Below are 21,954 nucleotides of genomic sequence, written 5' to 3' on the forward strand. Positions count from 1 at the left end.
AAGTAATATTCCAGCCCCATACAATTGATTTTGAGGTGAGGTGGGGTGTTAAAATAATTCAATAGAGAATCCAGAACTTCTTTAATAAAAGATGATGAGAATCTGGATATCTGGATATGCTCTTAAAAAGTTATATATGTATATATGCCTTTTTTTTCCATTTCTTTCTGGTGTTTTAATTTTTATGTTTTTATTCTGCCCTCATACTTTTGGGTTGTTCTTTGATTTAACTGTATTGTAACTTGTTCTGCTCTAGGCTCCTGCTTTGGTATCTTTACTTTCCATCGATAAGGTTGGCTCCACTATAAGCATCCCTCCTAGGTTTGATTTTGCTCCACCCTGTTCACTTGCTCTGTTCCATTTTTAGTTTCTGTTTTAGGTAATCTTTTCTCACTTTTTTTGTCCTATTATTTATTCTTTAGGAGAAAGTTGCTAAATTCCATAAATTTTGAAAAGCTTAGAAGATTGTGTGGGTGCTTTTTAAAACTTTATGACATTGTTAAAAATGCAACAAACAATCAAGCAAAAAAAAAAAAAAGAGGACAGGTTCTCTAAACTGCAGTTGTCTCAAATTTCCAGTGTTAATTTCATGAATTTCCATAAATACTAGGAACTGAGATAGACAGATGAAATGTTCTAAAAATTTCCATTTGGCCTTAAGTGAGCTGATGATTTTTTTGTTTTATTTTACAGATGGTCTCTTGTTTCATAGCTGGATAATCTGCTCTTTGTTGAAAACAGAGTGTTCAAATAACTTCTAATTATATGACAACTTAATTTTCTTTCAATATCTATTATTATTTTCTCTAAATGTTTCATGCTCTGACCTTGGGAATATTTATGCTATTGATTGCTGTACCTAATGCTCCAGTGACTCTCATGTCATGATATCTTTCTCTGTCTATCTGTTAACAGCTTTACTGATTTATTGTTTACATCTCATATTGTTAAATTTTCATACAAGCTAGTCTATACATTGAATATATTTCCTCCATACTCTCCTTCTCCCTGCTTTCTGATTTCTGCATAACAGTTCAGTTCTTTTTGTTTCTCTAGACACTTTCCCTTCTACTGTCATGTCCTATGTACATATGTACCTCATTTTATGTGTCTATATAAAGTATTAAAAGACACAACCATACAGTATTTTTCTTCCTAAGGCTTATTTTTAAAAATATGATTATCTCTAGTTGGACCCATTTTCTTGAAACAGCATGACTTCACCTTTCTTAATGACTGAAAAACTGAAAAATTCCATTACACATACACTCAAACATACATTTATGTATGTATGTATACGTGCACGTATAAGTTATATTTTCCTTGTCAATGTGTGTTGTTGGATATTAAGTTGTTTACATTACTTGACTATATTGAATAGGATGGTGCTGCAGTAGACATTGTTTTACATGTTCCACCATGACATGTTTTCTTGGAATGTAATGTGAGTGTATTGAGAAACCTCCATATTGTACTCCAGAGTAGATGGATTAGCTTACATTCACATCACTAGTGTATAGATTTCCCTTTTGTCCACGTCCTCACAGCATTTTTCATTACCTTCTTTATTTATGTATTGTTTATTTTTAAACACATTTTAAATTGAAATGGAGTTATATTACCTTCCTTTTCCCCTTTCCTCCTTCTAGTTCCTTTCAAATACCATCCCTCCTTCACTTCTCATACTCCCCATCTGATCTAGAGTCGATAGTCTCTTTTTCTTTTCTTTTTTTTCTTTCTTTCTTTTCTTCCTTTTTTTTTTTGAGACAGGGTTTCTCTTTGTTGATCTTGAACTCACAGAGATCCACTTAGCTCGGCCTCCCGAGTGCTGGGATTAAAGATGTGCACCACTGCCTCCCACCGATAGTCTCTTTTCTTTGTTTATTATTATTACATGCATGCACACATAAGTGTCTGTGCTTGTGTGTATACAAATATATCAATACAGTATGCTGACTCCAAACAAGCCCCATCAGATACATCTATATTTCAGCTTCTAAATCAGGAGATGTCACTAAATTAGGGATGGGAAGATTCCAAGAGCCAGAGTGCCATCAAGTCTGACGTGAAAGTCTCTCCTAGAAATCGCTTCATAAACAACAGCAGAACAATAAAACATCGTTGAACATATTAATTTGGAAAGGAGACATTTTCATGAGGTCCCACCCCTAAAGCAATAACTAAAGGTAAGTAATGACTACTGAGAGGAGAATCTGCCTTTCCCAGGGATGATCCCCCTTATTTGGTTGTCCTATTTATCCTCAATGAAGGTCATTCTTACTGTTCTGAGATAGAATTCCAATATAGTTTTTATGTTTTCCTCTGCAGATTAGTACTGATAAATACTTGTTTTATATGTTTATTGATCATTTAAACTTTATTTTTAGAGAATTGCATATTCATTTAATTAATTTATTTATTGACTGGGTAGATTGTTTTCTTATTGTTTAGCTCTTTGAAAACCCAAATATTCTAGATATTAACATCCCATTACTATAGCTAGCACAGATTTTCTCACATTCTGTAGGATCTGACTTCAAGGCATTAAAATTTTCATTTGCAGTGTACAAGATTTTTTTTTATTTCAAGAGATCTCATTGTTAATAATTGGCCTTATTTTCTTATTCAGAAAGTCTGAAAATATGCATTTACACTGAAATGCTTTCCCTTCAACTTTCAATTAAATCAAGGTCTTCGATCCATTAGGAGTTGATCTTTTTGGAAGAATGAGTGATAATTTTCTAGCTTTGATTGTCAACACTATTGGTCAAGAAGCTGTCTTTTGTTCGTTGTTTATTCTTTTGATTCTATTTAAAAACTTAGTAGTTTTAGTTGTCTAGATTTATATGCATTTTATTCATGTATGTGTCTGATTTTGTGACAATATTATCTTTTTTTGTTACTATGGTTCTGTAACATAACATAAAATCAGGTATGATGATACCTCTATCATTATTCTTTTAGTTTCTAAGTTATAACCTTTTTATGCTTCCACATGAATTTTAGGATTTTTAAAATATACTTTTGTAATAATTGGCATTACAGCTTTGATGAGATTTAATTAAATCTTTAGATTATATTAGTAATACATAGATGTGCAGAACATTAGTTTAACAAATCTGTGGGTATGGAAATTATTTAAATTGAAATTATATTTTCAATTTGTATTTTAAAGTTTTCATTTTAGTGGCCAGTCAGTTAATTGATAATATTTTTTTCTAATAATTTTTGAAGCAATTGTGAATGAGATTATTTCCTTTATTTTTATTCATCATGTCTGTTATTGGTATATATGATTTACCATTTTGTTGAAAGTATTTATCAGGTGTACAGATTTTCTGATATAGTTTTTAGAGTTTTTCATGTATATAATCAAGCAATCTGAAATAAGCATAAGTTCATTTTTTTCTTCCCTATTTGTGTCTCATGTTTCTTTTATTACTTTGGCTAAAATTTCAAAGAATACATTGCATAAGAATGGATAAAATAAACACTTTGTCTTTTGACTTTTCTTCATTGCTTTAACTTTTTACTAAAATTTTAGCTACAGGTTATCACATATAGATTTTATTATGTTGGTGCAATTTCCATATATCCATAGTATCTTTAGGCTTTTATCACAATGGTATGTTCTGTTTTACCAAACTTCATCTATCATCTACTGATATAATACTGTGGTTTCTGTACTTGAAACCATTTATGTGATGCATTACAATTATTGATTTATATCTTAGCATCTATGATAGAATGTCAACAGGCATTCAAGCCTGGCATATTTTCTGTAGCCTCATGGATGTGTTTATCTTTCTCTTCCATCCAAAGAATTCCTTCAAGTGTCTTACACAAATTTGACTTGGTTGTCATGAACTCCTTTGATCTATTTTTATGATAGAAAGTTTTCCTTTCTCCTTTAGAAATGACAGAGATTTCCGCCACGTATAGTGATATGAGTTAGTATTTCGGTACGTGAAAGAGTCCCTCCCAAATCCTCTTTTATTTTTCTGTTGAGAAATCTGTTTCTTTTTTTTTCTTTTTTCTTTTTTTGGTTTTTCGAGACAGGGTTTCTCTGTGTAGCTTTGTGCCTTTTCCTGGAACTCACTTGGTAGCCCAGGCTGGCCTCGAACTCACAGAGATCCGCCTGGCTCTGCCTCCCGAGTGCTGGGATTAAAGGCATGTGCCACCACCGCCCGGCTCGAGAAATTTGTTTTTAATCAGAAGGTTCTGCTCTTGCATGTGGCTTGTTGTTTTTATTTAGCAGCATGCATTATAATCCTTTCTTCTGTATGTTTCCCTTTGCTTTTCTGAGCTTGTACATTCAGTATTTCTGTTCTTGGATCAGCACCTCTTTCCTAGGGTATGTGAAACTGTATACTATAATTTTATTGAAAACATCTATGCTGTTGTCAAATTGATATATTATTCTGAGCTCTGGGTAGGTCTTTACAGACTGAGTCACAGAAACCAGTCACATTTCTGAGCATTCTTTCAGGAGTCTGGTGGTGAATGCTGGCCTACCCCAGGCATCTCTTTCTGATTTTGGTGGCAAAGATGTTGGTCTTTTCATTGATCATGCTGTGTATGTTGATCCCACCACTTTCTAGTTCTGTCTAATCTCTGGGACACCACTTGATATATCAGTCTATGTTTATATGAAGATTGAGTGTCTAACCATGTTTATACTTCATTGAATATCACATGGTTCTGACTCAAACATTTTGCTGTATTGTCTAAAGGAATTTGGTTTGCTCAAGTTTCAGCATATAGTTTCTATGCTTACTATCTGAGATTTCTGAGAGTGGGACTCACACAAGATCTTGGCCAGCTGGCCACTGGCTGAACATAGGTCTACATATGTCTGAAGGAATAGGAACTAGACAGACTGTATGTTAGACAGGCAAATTGGGGAAAGGGCCATGAATACATTGCTTTTTCCTTACAAACAAACTCCAGAATTTCTCTTCTGATATTGAGCTTCCAAAATCGCAACTTCTTTCCAGCCTACTACCTGAGACAGAAGTCTGGAAGCATAAAACAATAGCATTGTGGGCTTCTTCTCCCACCAATAGGTCCTTTGCTTATGGACAGGCTTAATATGGTCGGGTCTAATCAGGACCTTGTTACACCACAGTCGGGAGTCAGTGATCCACCCAGTCTTTCTTCAACCCGAGTTAGCTTAAATTAGGAAAAGAAACCTCTTCAGAGACTTTACAATCCCAGCCATGTAAAAGAGCCAGGATTTTTGGCCTCTGAAGAACCCTCCTACTCTCTTTTTCTCTGTGTCTGCTGCATGTGTGTGTTTCCTCACAAGAAGAGCGTTTATTCTGTTGCTGATTCTTTACTGTTTGCTGCATTGGAGATTTTCCCTCAGCTGCTACTTCTTACACTCAAGCTTTTTCCTGTCTTTTAAAATATAAATTATTTATTTTATATCCCACCTGGAGTTTTCCCTCCCTCCTTTCCACCCAGCTGCCCCCATCTCACCTCGGCTCCCAACCCCCAATCTACTCCTCCTCAATTTCTGTTTAGAAAAGGACAGGTCTCCCATGAATATCAGCAAAACATGGCATATCAAGTTGCAGCGAGACTAAGCACCATCCCATGTATTAAGGATGGGAAAGATGATGCAATATGAGGAGTGGGTTCCCAAAAGCCTGTTGAAGAGTCAGAGAGAGCCTCTGTTCCCACTTAGGAGTCCCACAAGAGGACTAAGATACATGCAGAGTGCCTAGGTTAGTCCCACGCAGGCTCACTGGCTGTCGGTTCAGTCTCTGTGAACCTCTATGAGCCCAGATTAGTAAATTCTATGTTTTCTTCTGGGATCCTTGACCCCTCTGGCTCCTAAATCCTTTCTCTCCTTCTTCTTCAGGATTCTCTAGTGTTTGGTTGTGGCTCTGTATCTGTTTCTATCAGTTGCTGGATTAAGCATCTCTGATAACAATTGGCTGAAGCACCAGATTGGTCACAGGAGATGGCCAGTTCAGGGTAGATATCTGCTATTGCAAGAAGTCTTTTTTTTCGAGAGTTTCTCTGTGTAGTTTTGGTGCCTGTCCTGGATATTGCTCTGTAGACTAGGTTGGCCTCGAACTTATAGAGATCCACCTGGCTCTGCCTCCCAAGTGCTGGGAGTAAAGGCGTGAGCCACCACTGCCTGGCTCTCTAGAAGTCTTAGATGGGGTAATCCTTTTATATTACTGGGGGACTCTCTTGCACCAGATTTTAACCTGACCCCAAAATGCCCCACTTACCAGTAGTCTCTCTTCAGTCTCTTTCTCTGTCACCCCCCATAACCTGATGCTCGTGTTCCCATCCCCACCTGTTCTCAGTCCATTCACAAAATCTTTTCTATTTCCCCTTCCCAGGGAGATCCAGGTGTTCCTACATGAACCCTCCTTGTTATCTAGTCTCTCTGCATCTGTGTATTGTAGCATAGTTATCCTTTGTTTTACAGCTAATATTCACTTATTAGTGAGTACATACCATGTTTTTCTTTCTCAGTTTGTGTTACCTCACTCAGGATGATTTTCTTTTCTTTTCTCTTCTCTTCTTTTCTTTTTTTTTTAAGTTCCATACATTTGGTTGCAAATTTCATGATGTCTTTGTTTTTTTACTGCTGGGTAATACTCCATGGTGTAAATGTACCACATTTTCTTTATCTATTCCTTGGTAGACAGACATCTAGGTTGTTTCCAGGCTCTGGCTGCTACAAATAAAGCTGCTATGAACATAGTTGAGGAAGTGACCTTTTGGTATTATAATTGAGAATTATTGGGTAAATGCTCAACATTGGAATACCTGGGTCATGTTGTAGGTTGATTCCCAGTTTTCTGAGAAACTGCCACACGAATTGCTTATTAATTCATTAACTGACAGAGAAAACAAACCCAGTCAAGACACATATATTGTAACAGGTATTTTTACAATGGCATTTCAAGGTTTCTCTGCTCAGATGCTTGTATGCCAAAAAGAAATGGCATTTTGGAGACTCATCCTTTGTCGGTTCTGTACCTTTCTTGTACCTCTCTTTTTAATCTCCTGTTTAAAATTTCTGTTGCTGAAACTGCAGTGAACATTTTTTGAGCCCCTTTGTTTGAAACTAAGGCTCAAACCACTGACCCTCACTAGCATTGGGAGTGTGGAGCTCCATAAACAAAGACAATCCCTTCCAGATTCTAGACTTTCTCTTCTGTATGGTAAAGTTCCTAACTTTGTTCTCAGAGTTGGAAGTCATCATGTTATCCAGATCTTTTAATGAGTGTTATTCAACTTTTCCCGGTTTATTCCCTGGAAATTTTAACATAATTTGCTTTCATGTCATCTGGCACTTTCTGACTTTTAACTACATGTTGAAACAGACTTTTTTTTCTGAAATTGATGTCTACTTTACTTTTTATAAGTACATCTTCTTTTCAGTTTGCTCTCACATTAAATATCTTCTTAAATCCTTTTACTCTTATTCTGTATGTGTTCTGTTTCCAGAATTTAGTTTCTTGTAAGCAGCATATCATTTTCCTCCAATAAAAACATTTTTTCTTCCATTCTATGACCATAAGTAGGAAATTTTAATCCATTTGTAATATTAATAATTTATTATAAATTTTAAAATGATTAGAACTGTTTTGAATATTTGTACCACAAAGTAGTAATTCATGTTTGTACATATGTTGATCACTCATATTTCATCCTTATAAAGTGAATTCTTTTGTGGGAACATTGCATTATACTCTATAAATCTGTACAACTAATTATTCATTAGTTTTAAAAAGAAAATAAAGTTGAAACCCTATTTTGCATATAAAATGTGACACAAAATTATCACAGATATAAATTTAGAACACAAGATACTAAAACATAATGTATTCAGATTTCCTGAACTATTTGTTAAATGGTTTCTTAGCTATGACATAATCAGCAGAAACAATGAAACAATGGACTTCTTCAGAATTAAAATTTTTACTTCAAAGGGTACCATTAAGAAAATAAAACATAATACCCTAAAGGATAGTATATATATATATATATAATTTATGTTATATTAAATAAAAAAAATATTTATTTATTACATGTCAGCCACGGATTCCCCTGTCCTCCCTCCTCTCTCCCCCCTGTCCTCCCCCCAGCCCACCCCCCCATTCCCATCTCCTCCAGGGCAAGGACTCCCCTGGGGATTCAGCTCAGCCTGGTAGATTCAGTCCAGGCAGGTCCAGTCCCCTCCTCCCTTCACCCAGGCTGAGCAAAGTGTCCCTGCATAGGCCCCAGGTTCCAAACAGTCAGCTAATGCACTAAGGAGAGGTCCAGGTCCCACTGCCTCAGTGCTTCCCAAACACTTCAAGCTAATCAACTGTCTCACTTATCCAGAGGGCCTCATCCATTTCGGGTCTCCTCAGTTATTGGTTCATAGTTCATGTGTTTCCACTAGTTTGGCTATACATCCCTGTGCTTTTTCCAGTCTTGGTCTCAACAATTCTCACTCATACAATCCTTCCTCTTTCTCCCTGGTTGGACTCCCAGAGCTCCACATGGGGCCTGGCAGTGGATCTCTCTGCATCTGCTTCCATCAGTCATTGGTTGAGATTTCTAGCACGACAGTTAGGGTGATGGGCCATCCTATCACCAGAGTAGGGAATATTTCTAAGTCACATAACTGATCAAGTACCCCAGATCCTGATAACAAAATTTTTAAAACATAACATAAAATAATAAAAATTTAAAAGTTGCAATAATTTGAATATATATTCTAATATATATAATATATATATATAATAATATATCCTATTATTACAGGAAATGATGTTCAACATCATTAACCATCAGGAAATCATAAGGTTTAACTGAAAAGATACATTCCATGTCCTGGGAAGGTAAAATTTATTGTAGAGATTCAGACAATTGTAGTTTTTATATAATAAAATTAGAAACCTCATTTATTATTGATGTGACTCTAGCAGGGCCCTGTGACTCTGGAACTCCTTATTAGGGGTTCATGAATAGTCAAATATGAGTGTAACACAGCTATTCCACTTGTAATTGCAAAAAGAACTTAAAATTTATTTCTACTAAAATTCCAATTACGTGTTTACAGAAACATTATAAACTACAAAAATATGAGAAAATTAAATGTTCAAGAACTGATGGACAGAAAAATTATGTTATATGAACAAAATGAAAGTAAATAAAAATGAAATCTTTATATACAACAGGAATCAAATTTTAAACATTCCAAGAGAAGTTCATCAGAAGTTGCACACAATATTCTCAGGTAGGCAAATCCAAGCAGGCCTAATAAGTGGACAATGTAACTGAAGAAAGAGAGAAATGTGAAAAGAGGGGAATATTAGTGTAAAGATAAACAGCTAGCATAGATGGACATTAAACATATTTAAAAATCAAATAATATACTAATATTACAATGACTAAGAATTATTTCAGAGTGTGTTCATCCTCCTTAACAGTTGTGGAAATGAAAATTAAAAAAACCTTCAGATTTCATCTTACCTCTTTCAGAATGGTGATAATCAAAGAAACAACAGATAACATGTGTTGGAAAGGATGTGGTGAAACCAGACCCCATTCGCTGTTGATGGGATTATAAAACTACTGCAGCCACTCTGGAAATAAGTGTGGAAAAGTTTCAAAAATGTGAACATAAAAAACATATGAATTAACTCTATCACATTTGTCATGTGCCCAAAGGACACAATGTAGATGGCAAAATATTTTCAAGATCTCACCTTAGGTATCAAACGATCGGCAATTTATGAATTCTGAGAGTGAGATTAGTCTTTTTCAAGAATGAGTCCCCTAAAACACGGTACTCATCCCTGAAATTATAAATACAAATACCTCTAAATGAATTCATATATAAAAAAGAGGTCAGGAAATTGAGCAAGATTAAGGGGGGGTGTTAGGATGTGTTTGGAAGTATAAGAGGGGGGAGAAATTATATAATTACAGTTTCATTTAAATTAGAATAATTAAAAAAATTATAGTTCCCACAGAATTTTTTTTCTAATGAGAGGATGATATTGACTTATTTTTAGGAATGAAATTTTCCAGGTTATGATGAATGTATTTTCTGAAATCATTACATACACCTCACAGGAAATGCTTGTAATCTAACTTACTATTGCCATTTTAGATATTTATCTGAAATATTATTACCACTTGATTTATACAAATATTTCTATTATTGTTCTTCATAATATTTAGAAGGTTATTAAAAATTACAACTAAAATTGTTGTCAAAATAGAAACAAGAAAAAACAACCAAAATTATTTCTCATATGCTCATTAAACACAATATTGCATAAAAATATTTCTGTTAATGATTATCTTACTAAATTATAAAATAAAAATGAAATGATGAATATTTTAAAAGTTATATTTTCCATATATCCACATTATAATGTAAAAACTAAATCATGGGGGAAATAATGGGCAGCAACATCTGAAAAAAAATATGAATGTAAAGCTTCTAGTCCTTTTTTGTCACAACAGAATACCTTATGCAGAATAAGTTTAAGAAAACATGTATTTGCTTCAACAAGTATGTACATTTCTTTTCTATATTTGTCAAGTTTTTTCTTTTCAATTATGTTGGTCACTGAAGTGTCCTTTGTAACCTAGTTTTTTTTATGTCACAGTGTGATGAGTCTTGGTGCAGGTCTGTCTCAAGTGGTGGAGGGTAACTTTTGGCAATAGTCGACATACAAGGAAGACTGCCCTGCCAAGGAAAAAGAAGCTTTGAGATTGCAATGCAGTACTGCAGCAGAGGGGTGGACAGTTAGCCCCTCAGTCGTCAACTGTGCAGTCCAACTTCATAAAAGCTGTGCTTTAAAACTTCTTAAAATCACGCAATAGGTACAGAAGGAAAGTTGTTAGTGGCTAATACTTTATAGACTATTTATGAGCAATGAAGGCTTTAAAATATGATAGTCTGAACTGCATTAATATAAGGTTTTAAGTGCTGTTCATAGAGTTTGCTCATTGTAATAAACAACTTATTTATTTATAATATTTAAAATGTAACAATATTTCTGGTATAAAGCTCTTCCTTTTTTATAATACCATATATTGTTTATTACTATCTCATTTTCTTTCAAGAGTAATATAAATTCAGTGTGTAAGGAAAAGCATTTTCAGCAGAAAACTGTTTAATATCATTTTGGGAAATAGCTTGTTTGGAAATGACTACAAATGAACATAAAGAAATATGAAAATTATAACAATATGCTAATGTTTTAGCACATGAAAATTGATAATCTATTAAATTAAAATAGAGCTGTTGCAAGCAGAAAATGGGGAAAAAACTTTGCCTCACATTTCTCTTTGTTCAAGTAGCAACATAATTCCATAGAGGCATGAACATGGGCTTTATACCATTTCTAACTGTGGTTTTATCCTGTCTTGCCTCTAATGTGTTTTAATGCTGCTGCATATTTTATTTTCTAATATCAGTTGATCCTCTTCCCTATATAAGTAACTTATATCTCTAAGAGTCAAATTGGAAAATAGAGGATGCCAGATAAGCCATAGTTTTCTACTGAGAATCAAGGAAAATGAGTGAAGACATTATATCAGTGGTAGATGATAGATGGATTATTCAGTCTGACTCTATATTTCATGCTGGCATTCTTTAACACTACCCTAGAGTCAAGTTCACAATGCTCTCTATCTTTAAGTCCCTATTTTATGCTTAGAAGAAAAATGTATAGTCATAGCAAACATCCATATATATTTTTCACATATATATCTCCTATTGATATAGTAGCCAAAATACTCAAACAGCTCAAGTTTTCATCAGCTTTGGAATAACAAGTTGTATAAAAAAACCACACTATTTTCATATAAAACTTATTTTGGAAGTAGAAATTTATTCTAATGATATTAACATGTGGTAACAATTTGAGCATAAATTAAATTTCAAACTTCTTATACAGGATTTCAGAGAGAAGGGAAAATGTGTGATTGGAAAAAGATAACACTAGTTTGAAATGTGCTACAAAAAATAAATTTCTCACCAAAAACTTACCGTGTGTCTGATGTCAGATAAATGTCCTCTCTCCACTTTCCGGTAACCTGCCAAACTTTAATCTCTTTTTATAAGTATACAGGCACATGTTAGGAGCTATGTAGAATTGGGTAAAATACTAGTCATAGTCTTGTGTAGTACCCTAGCATTTAATGATGTATTTTGTTACAAAGTAGGCTTGCCACTAAATCATTCTGCCTTTTCCTTCTGAAATCTAGGAATATAGGTATGAATTACTGTGCCTTTTTCCGTAATCATTTCGTGTTCATTCAGTATAGTTTGATGGTAATTGTTTACATATTGTGGATCAGACATTTTATCATTATGTCTCTACATATTATTTCATCCAGCATTTAACGTCTATCTTACTATTTTGCATATTATAATTATTTTAGCGCATACACTATAAAACAAAGCAAGTTGTAATGACAGGTAGGTACTATACTACACTACTGGATGTTCAATGTTCTTCCATTTTTCTTTATATTATCTTCAGCTTTTTTTCCATTGAGGAAATACATAACATTTTTATATTTAGAGAATTAGCAGGATGTAGTTATTAATACAAATGCTTAAATAATCTTTCTAAATAATATTACTCAGTTTTTATAATTTTCTCATTTTAATTACTATGTAATTAAATCATGTTCCTTCGCCCCTTTTTTTCCTTGAACCCCTCCCATGTCAACTCCCTGTAACACTCCCTTGCACTCGCTTGTCACACACACACACACACACACACACACACACACACACACACACACACACACACCCATGGCCTTTTCTTAATTACTGTTCTATTTTGGTGACTAGACATCATGGTCAGAGGGGCTTATACAAGAAAGGTATTTAATTGGCAATTGCTTACAGTTTTAGAGGGACAGTATGTCAACAACAAGACATGGGTAGTACTGGAGCAGTAGCTAAGAGCTAATATATGATCAAGATTAAAGCAGAGGCAGCAAGAGTGGTCAGCAGTGGGTTTTTGATACCTCAAAGTCCACCCCCATTAACATACCTTCTCCAACATGGCCATACCCACTCAATCAAGACCATGTGCCCTAATCCTCCCCAAACAGTTTCACTATTTGGAGACTAAGCATTCAAACATATAAGGCTATGAGGGCCATTGTCATTCAAACCACCCTTGTCAATCAAACTGCCCTTGTCAATCAAATTGATGACTTGATTTTTCATTTTCTCATAGTTAGTACAGATGGAGAGATAGAAGATAGACAAATAGGTGATAAATTGATAGATAGATAGATAGATAGATAATTTGATAGACATATATATAGTTAGAAGATGCTGAATTCATTTAGTGTTGCTTGACTTTGTATGATTTCAGCACTAGGTACTATATAATCAGTTAGAAGGTTTAGCCTTTGGGAAGACTAATTCTCATACTCTCAGTAATATGTTGTTCTTTGTATAAGGGTAAGGCTTCTTGAAATAACTCCTTCAGCACTGGCTTGTCTGTTATTGCTGTCACTGTTTTGTTCTTGTTTAGGCGACCATATTGTGGTATCATGGATATATTTTTCATGTTGTTTTTAGATGATACAACCTTACAGGAGGTGTCCCGGTTTTCTGACTCTTAAAAATTGTTCATTTCCTTCTTTGATTGATGTTTCCTGAGACTTAGGTGTACAGTTCATGGTGTAGATATATCTAGTGGGGCTTGGCATTTAAACTTCTATTATTCTCTGTATTTTGATTGGATTGGTTTGGGGACTGTCTTTGTCTTCTGTAAAGAATTTATTTAGACATGAGGCAAATTTACATTTTTCTGTGCACATAAGTATTTAGAACACAGTATTGTGCTGTTTTAGTGAAGCAGAAGTTCATGACATAGACAAAGCTCATGACCCTTTTCTTAAATCATCTCCCTTCAAAACACTGTTTCAGTCCCTACGAAATGATTTCACATAGTAAATCAACTGAAAATGGGATAGAATAATAGTACTTGAGAGACTAATTTGTTTGCCTTTAAAAATAGATCCATTTTATAATTTTCAGCAGGATTTAGACATGTTATAGTTTATTATGTTGAAGACATTGGGCCATTGATTTTCATATTTACCTATTTACTGTTGTCCCTAATATTGAATTTCTAAGTGAGTTTGATTTGGGTCATAAAGCTTTCCATGAAAGTAAATCTAGTTTTTATATATTTTATAAATAAATACAAGATCAGGTTAAAAAACATTCTAGCTAATTCCAATCCCTTTGTAAGAAGGGATGGAGAATGACTACCCAGGCTATGTACTATATTGACAGGAGTTTCAGTCACAAAACTTTTAGACATTTCTGTCAGTACTAATGACATTTTGTTGTATATTTAACAAATAGAAAACATGCTTTTCCCATCTAAAAGTGTCTATAGATTATAGCTTCCTTTCAGTTTGCAATCAAGTGTGAAAACTGATGGAAAGCTTCCTGTGAAGCATAACTATTTTCTTATTACTGGCTTTCTTTAGAATGAGTTTCTATTTGATCATCCATCTTGTAAGTGCTACAGAAAAGTAAGTCAGCAATAAGTGTTGCATATTTTGTACCGCGTAGTTGTAGAACACTCATGAACATATGTGTCATAACACAAGTCAAGGACTGATATCATGACACTGTATTTCCTTCCATCACCCTTCTAAGGTTTCCTCAGTGGAGGTGATACTGGAAAACATTAGAACTCATGTCTATCAGGACATGTATTTCATATTTTATGCAAACAGTAGACAATTTAAATTCACCTTAAAGCAAAAATCTTTGATTAACATAAGTAAAATCTTGATCCATGGAACGATTAAAATCTTCACAAAACATTACTTATTTTAACTTTTTTTTGCATAAGGATGTTTAAAGTTTACAGTTTCTTGCTTCTTGCTAAGATCTTCTTGTGTCAGCATTTGAAGAGCAGGATGAGAAACAGGAGTTATTGAAGTCTCATTGAACTAAACATCTGAGATAGTTTGTCTTTGCTGAGAATGATAGGCTTTAAATGTGAAGACTTTTTCTATGTGTACTTTGTATTTCCCTTAGTCTGTGTACTTCAAATCTAAAAGCTTTCTGCCAATATTTCAAAATTACTTTCTCCCACAGGGCCCTCATCTGTACAGTAAAACACAATTGCTACTGTCTTTCTCCTACAAGGATCACATCAGCACTGGGATTACCATTGTATATGCCTTGTTCCTAAACCTGTGAAATGATGAATTGAACTCAAGAAGCATCATTCTGCTTGTTACCATATGGAGTAAGTCATCTTTTCCTTTTTCTTGCCCTCCTTAGATGGCAGTCATGATCTAGGCTAGCACAGATCCAGAAATTTCTTGCAGTTGTCATTACCTATATAGCTCAAGAGACTATCTCCACATTAAAACATGTGAAGGCTCACAGTTAAGCTGGAGGTATGGCTCTTTATTCAGTTAAATATACTATGATCCTTAGAGTATAAAAATTTGAACAACTTCCATGTGAATTAATGTGTCTAACCTACAACTTCCTTTTATCCTCCTCTATTAATTCAAATTCAGGTCTAGACTTGAAGTCTCATCTATGTGTCCTGAAGCAGGTCAGTTAACACTCCTTGATGTCTGCTACTGTGGGGTGCAGAAAGGTGAAAATACACAATGAAAAAAGATTGTGATTTACAGAGACATTCTGAAAAGGATTTTGAGGCTATACATTTTATTGTGTTTATAGTCTACCAGCCTATAACAAAAAGTCAGAAAGCTGTCAAATATGGAATAAAGTATTTTAAAATGTTCTGATGTTTGAATATTAATATAAACTTGAATGTTATACCATCAAAGATAATGTTACAACTATAGTCAAGGTGCAGTAAAAAGAGATGGGTATAGTAGCTCATGTCTGTATCCTGCTATTTGGGAGGCTGAGGCAGGAGGATTATTGCAGGCTAGAACACATCTTTGATTATATAATTGATGTAAGACCATATCACCAGAAATCATATATATCTATAGCATAATAGCTAGAGGGAAACTAGGAAAAATCCATGGTATTTTCATTAATGGTAGCCCAGCACTTTTCTCAAATTTCTAAAAGCCAATTTTTGTATCTATTACAAACTCCATGTATAAATATTACACAATGGCATAGGTAAAATTTCTGATATCTTCTTCAGTTTCTTTCTTTAAATACTCAAAGTTCCTTTCATATAGGTCTTTCATTTGTCTAGTTAGATTTACCCCTAGGTATTTTATATTATTTGTGGCTATTGTAAAGGGTGATGTTTCTCTGATTTCTGTCTTAGCCTGTTTATCATTTGTATATAGGAGACTTACTGATATTTCTGAGTTAATCTTGTATCTCACTACATTACTGAAGTTCATTATCAGTTGCAGGGGTTCTCTGGTAGAATTTTGGGGGTCACTTATGTATATTATCATATCATATACAATTAGCAAAAGTTTGATTTCTTCCTTTCCAATTTGTATCCCCTTAATCACCTTTATTTGTCTTATTGCTCCAGCTAGAAATTCGAGTACTATATTGAATAGATATGGAGAGAGTGGACAGTCTTGCCTTGTTCCTGATTTTAGTGGAATTGTTTAGAGTTTCTTTCCATATGTTTGATGTTGGCTGTCACCTTGCTGTATATTGCTTTTATTATGTTCAGATATGTTTCTTATATCCAAGATCTCTCCAAGACCTTTATCCTGAAGGGGTGTTGGATTTTGTCAAAGGCTTTTTCAGCATTTAATGAGATGATCATGTGTGTTTTTTTTCTTTCAGTTTGTTTATATGGTGTATTACATTGACATATTTTCAAATGTTGAACCATCCCTGCATCAGTGGGATGAAGCCTACTTGGTCATGGTAGATTATTTTTTTAATGTGTCCTTTGATTCAGTTTGCTGGTATTTTACTGAGTATTTTTGTATCAATGTTCATGGGGGAGATTGATCTGTAATACTCTTTCTTTGTTGCATCTTTATGTGGTTTGATTATCAGAGTAACTACACACATAAAATAATTTGTAAATGTTCCTTCTCTTTCTATTGTGTGAAGTAATATGAGAAGTATTGGTATTAGCTCTCCTTTGAAATTCTGGTAGAATTCTGAGCTGCAACCATCTGGCCCTTGTGTTTTGTTTTGTTTTGTTTTATGTTTTTTTTTCTTTTTTAGACTTTTAATGACAGCTTCTATTTTCTTAGGGGTAAAAGGGCTATTTAAATTGCTTATATGGTCTTGATTTAATTTTGGTATATGGTACCTATGAAGAAATTTATAATTTTTTTCAGACTTTCCAATTTTGTGGAATATAGGTTTTTGAAGTATTATCTGATGATTCTCTGGATTTCCTCAGTGCCTGTTGTTATATCCTATTTTTCCTTTCTGATTTTATTAATTTGGATTCTCTCTCTCTCTCTCTCTCTCTCTCTCTCTCTCTCTCTCTCTCTCTCTCTCTCTCTCTCTCTCTTTCGGTTAGTTTGCATAAGAGTCTATCTAGTTGATTTTCTCAAAGAACCAACTCGTGGTTTCATTGATTCTTTGTATTTTCTCTTTTATTGATTTCAGCCTTGAGTTTGATTATTCCCTGTTATCTATTCCTCTTAAGTGAGTTTGCTTCTTTTTGTTCTAGAGTTTTCAGGGGTGCTGCTAAGTTGCTAGTGTGAGATTTCTCCATTTTTTTAAATGTAGGCCCTTAGTGTTATGAACTTTTCTGAGAACACTGCTTTCTTAGTGTCCCATAAGTTTGGGTATGTTGTGCATTCATTTTCATTGAGTTCAGGAAGTCTATAATTTCTTTCTTTATTTCTTCCTTAACCCAATTGTAATTCAGTAGAGAGTGGTTTAGTTTCCAAGAGTTTATAGGCTTTCTGTAGTTTGTGTTGTTGTTGAATTCTAACTTTAACGCATAGTAATCCAATTAGATACATGAGATTATTCTAATTTTTTTTTATCTTTTGAGGCTTGCTTTGTGACTGATTATGTGGTCAATTTTAGAGAAGGTATCTTCTTTTGTGTTTGGGTGAAATGTTCTGTAGATATCTGTTAAGTCTCTATGAGTCTTAACTTCTGTTAGTTTCCTTATTTCTCTGTTAAGTTTCTGTCTGGCAGACTTGTCTGTTGGTGTTGACATCTCCTAGTATGAATGTGTAGGATTTGTTGTGAGTATAAGCTTTAGTAATATTTCTTTTACAAATATGGGTGTCCTTGTATTTGGTGCATAAATATTCAGAATTGATACTTCATTTTGATAGAATTTTCCTGTGGTGAATATGAAATATCCTTCTTCATCTTTTGATTAACTTTAGTTTGAAGTCTGTTTTGTTAGATATTAGGATTACTATACCAGCTTACTTCCTAGGTCCATTTGATTGGAAAATCTTTTCCCAACCTTTTACTCTGAGGTAAAGTTGAGGTGTCTTTCTTGTATGCAGCAGGATGGAAGGATCCTGTTTTCATATTTATTCTGTTAGCCTGTAATAGGCAATTTGAGTCCATTGATATTAAGAGATATTAATACCAGTGATTGTTAATTCCTGTTTTTTTTTTTTTTTTTTTTGGTTTTTTTTTTTTTTTTTTTTTTTGGTTTTGGTGGCAATGTTAGTAGTTTGTGTGTGTTTCCCTTCTTTGGCTTTTGCTGGTATGAGATTATCTATTGCCTGTGTTTTTGTGGGTGCAACTAAGTTCCTTGGGTTGGAGTTTTCCTTCTAGCATTTTTTGTAGGCTAGATTTGTGGATAGGTATTGTTAAAATCTGGTTCTGAATGGAATATCTTGTTTCTCCATCTATGGTGATTGCAATTTTTGCTTGGTATATTAGTCCGGGCTGGCATCTGTGGCCTTCTAGTATCTGCAAAATGTCTGTCAAGGACCTTCTGACCTTTAGAGTCTCCAATGAGAAGTCAGGTGTAATTCTGGTAGGTCTACCTTTTATGTTACCTGGCCTTTTTCCCTTTGCAGTTCTCAATATTCTTTCTTTAGTCTGTGTGTTTACAGTTTTTCTTATTATGTGGCAAGGCAAGGGGACTTTTTTTTTTTTTTTGGTCCAGTCTATTTGGTATTCTGTAAGCTTCTTGTATTTTCATAGGCATGTCCACCTTTAGGTTGGAAAAGTTTTCTTCTATATTTTTGTTGAATATATTTTCTGTGCTTTTGAGCTGGGATACTTGGTTCTTGTCCTTCATATATTCCCATTATTCTTAGGTTTGGTCTTTTCATGGTGTCTCAGATTACCCAGATGTTTTCTGTGAAGAATTTTTTAGATTTACCATTTTCTTTGACTGATGGATCTATTTGCTCTATGATATCTTCAATGCCAGAGATTTCCTCTTCTGTCTCTTGTATTCTGTTGGTGATGTTTGCAGCTGTAGTTCCTGTTTGCTAACCCAAATTTTCCATTTCTAGAATTCCCTTGGTTTGTGTTTGGCTTATTACATCTACTTCAATTTTTCAATCTTGAACTGTTCCCTTCACCTGTTTGATTGCTTTTTTTTCTTGAATTTCTTTAAGGGATTTATTGATTTCTTCTAATTTTTTTGTTCATTTTTTTCTTGATTTGTTTAAGGGAATTTTTCATTTCCTATTTAAGGACCTCTATCGTCTTCATCAGGTTATTTTTCAGGTTTTTTTTTCTGCTTCATCTGTGCTGCTATGTTCAGGTCTTGGTGTTGTGGGACTGCTCGGTTCTGGTTCTGGCGGTGCCATAAGGCCCTTTATGTCATTGCATGTACTCTTGCACTACCATTTACTCATCAGGTTTTGGGATAATTATAGGTAAAGGTGTTGATTCTTGTGATGTCTTTGTTTAATGGGTCTTTACTCTTTGTTGAATGTTTCTTTATTTTCTATTTCCTTTCTGGTCTTTGGCCTAAATGGCCAAGAGGTTCCGGTGGTTGGCTGGTCCTCAGGTCCAGTAGGGTATTCTCAGCTGAGGTTTCCAATCTAATAATTCTTGTAAAAAAGAAGAAGAAGAAGAAGAAGAAGAAGAAGAAGAAGAAGAAGAAGAAGAAGAAGAAGAAGAAGAAGAAGAAAAAGAAGAAGAAGAAGAAGAAGAAGAAGAAGAAGAAGAAACTGAATTTCTATACTGTGGAAGAGTTCTGTAGTCTTGAAATTAATCTCTAAACAGGTATTTAATTTTGTCAAAGAACCAACTATGATATAATTCCCAATTCAGTAGATATTATTTAACTTTTGTACATTGACTATGTTAGTTGTAATTAGCCAGAGAGAAAATTATTACAGGAATAGTTTTTAAAAATCAAATTTAAAATCACATTTTTTTATAAAAATGCAACCAAATAGAAACTTCCTGACACACAAATATTTATGGGTATTTCTTACAATATAGAAATGGTTTCATATAGTTTATTGTTACCTGAAAAAAGACAGGTTATGAAGTCAAATGAGGTGTGTTCCAGGCCAGAGGAAGCAGTTCTACAAAGGGGACATGTATAGTGGAAGAGAAAAGTATGTTGATTGTGATGCAGGATGCAGTATGAGAGCATGATGCAAGATGCCAAGACAAGGTACTTAGTGGCTGAGTTAGAAGATACTGTGATCCTGTTTTTTTCTTGTTAATACAAGCATCTAATTCATTCTCTCTCTACTTGAATAATATAATTATAGCAAAAGAGTAAAAATATGATTAAATGGTTTTAGAGATCCAGATACATCATAGTTCAGGTGTTGCTAACATGGCTTAAATGTATTTTCCAGTGTGCCAATTATAACAAGGTCACAATACCACATTTAGAAATAATTAGATGCATGTTGGAATAATTTGAGCATTGTCTTTCTCATGCACATCTGATCCCAACTGGTCCCTCTGAGGAGAATTTATTCCATTCTGGGTCACACCTGCCAAGCCTTTCACATCAAAACCTGCACACCTGCCTCTGGTCTGCCTCCTAGATAGTACATTTTTAACACATCATCTGCCAGGGGGAGAAAGCTCACATAACAGAAGCTCGCTTCAAATGAAAGATTTTCTGCTGAGAGCTTTGGGACTTCAACTGCCCGGCTGGCAGATGACATGGAGGCACACATCACAAGCCTATTCTTTTGTGCCATCAGGTCTGAGACATTTTTATTGCCATTGAAATCCTGAATTATGTGTGTTATGCTAATTTACATAAATAAGATTAAACACATCTTATCAATACAAAGTTTTTAGCCAGACTGGGAAATATTCACACAGAGAACTGCACAGTAATTTTACATTTTCTCATCCTATACTTTACATATCATTTTATGCTTAAATTTCTTTATAAGAATTTCAACAGATCAAACTAACATGGTTCTAATTGATATCAATGTTACATGGTTATTTTTGGAAAATTAGTGACTATATGTGATATGTGAGCACTTTATTGAACATAAAAGACAAAGGGAGCTATTTCACTTAATAAAATAACCATGTCTGTTAACATAACTTCAAGACTTCTTTATGCATCTTCATCATTTTCTTATTAACACTGATTTCTAAAATGAAGTTCTTTTGTACCCCCCAAAGTAAAGATTAAATGTGATCTTTACTAAAACTTCAATATTATTTTTATTTATTATGTATTACCTTTTACTATGGCCATTTCAAAAAATAGTGAAAATTATTAACAAATAATTTAAGTGATACTAAAATCTAATTTTAAATTTATAACTATTCAACACTACATTTATCTTCGTTGACAAGCAATATTTCTTTGTTCACTTAAATGAAGTTTATAATGAAGTTTTAGTTGTATATATTTAGGTTGAGGTATTCTAATTCAAAACAAACTGATCTATAGTTCATTTCTGAGTTCTAAGTAAGCTTTCTTTGGGTAGTTAAGAAATTTCCACAATTGTTTGTAGAATGCACTACAAACAGTGTCAACAATGTTTTGAAATTCAATGAACAAAGATCATTGAAAACTATTTAACTCTCCCTCAAATTGCAATATCGCTATTCTAATTTCA

General features: G+C 33.9%; 1 long non-coding RNA gene across 1 annotated transcript in view; it reads left to right on the forward strand.

Moving 5' to 3' along the window:
- The window catches only part of LOC121822342 (uncharacterized), a 365,427-nt gene that overhangs the window by 162,290 nt on the left and 181,183 nt on the right, over positions 1-21,954 (forward strand). The window contains exons 4-6 of the long non-coding RNA XR_006063362.2: positions 1,994-2,186; positions 15,128-15,281; positions 15,562-15,599. This is a non-coding gene — a long non-coding RNA (uncharacterized LOC121822342). The remainder of the gene's footprint in view (positions 1-1,993; positions 2,187-15,127; positions 15,282-15,561; positions 15,600-21,954) is intronic.

Source organism: Peromyscus maniculatus, chromosome 14 (assembly GCF_049852395.1).
Source record: "Peromyscus maniculatus bairdii isolate BWxNUB_F1_BW_parent chromosome 14, HU_Pman_BW_mat_3.1, whole genome shotgun sequence".
NCBI lineage: Eukaryota > Metazoa > Chordata > Mammalia > Rodentia > Cricetidae > Peromyscus > Peromyscus maniculatus.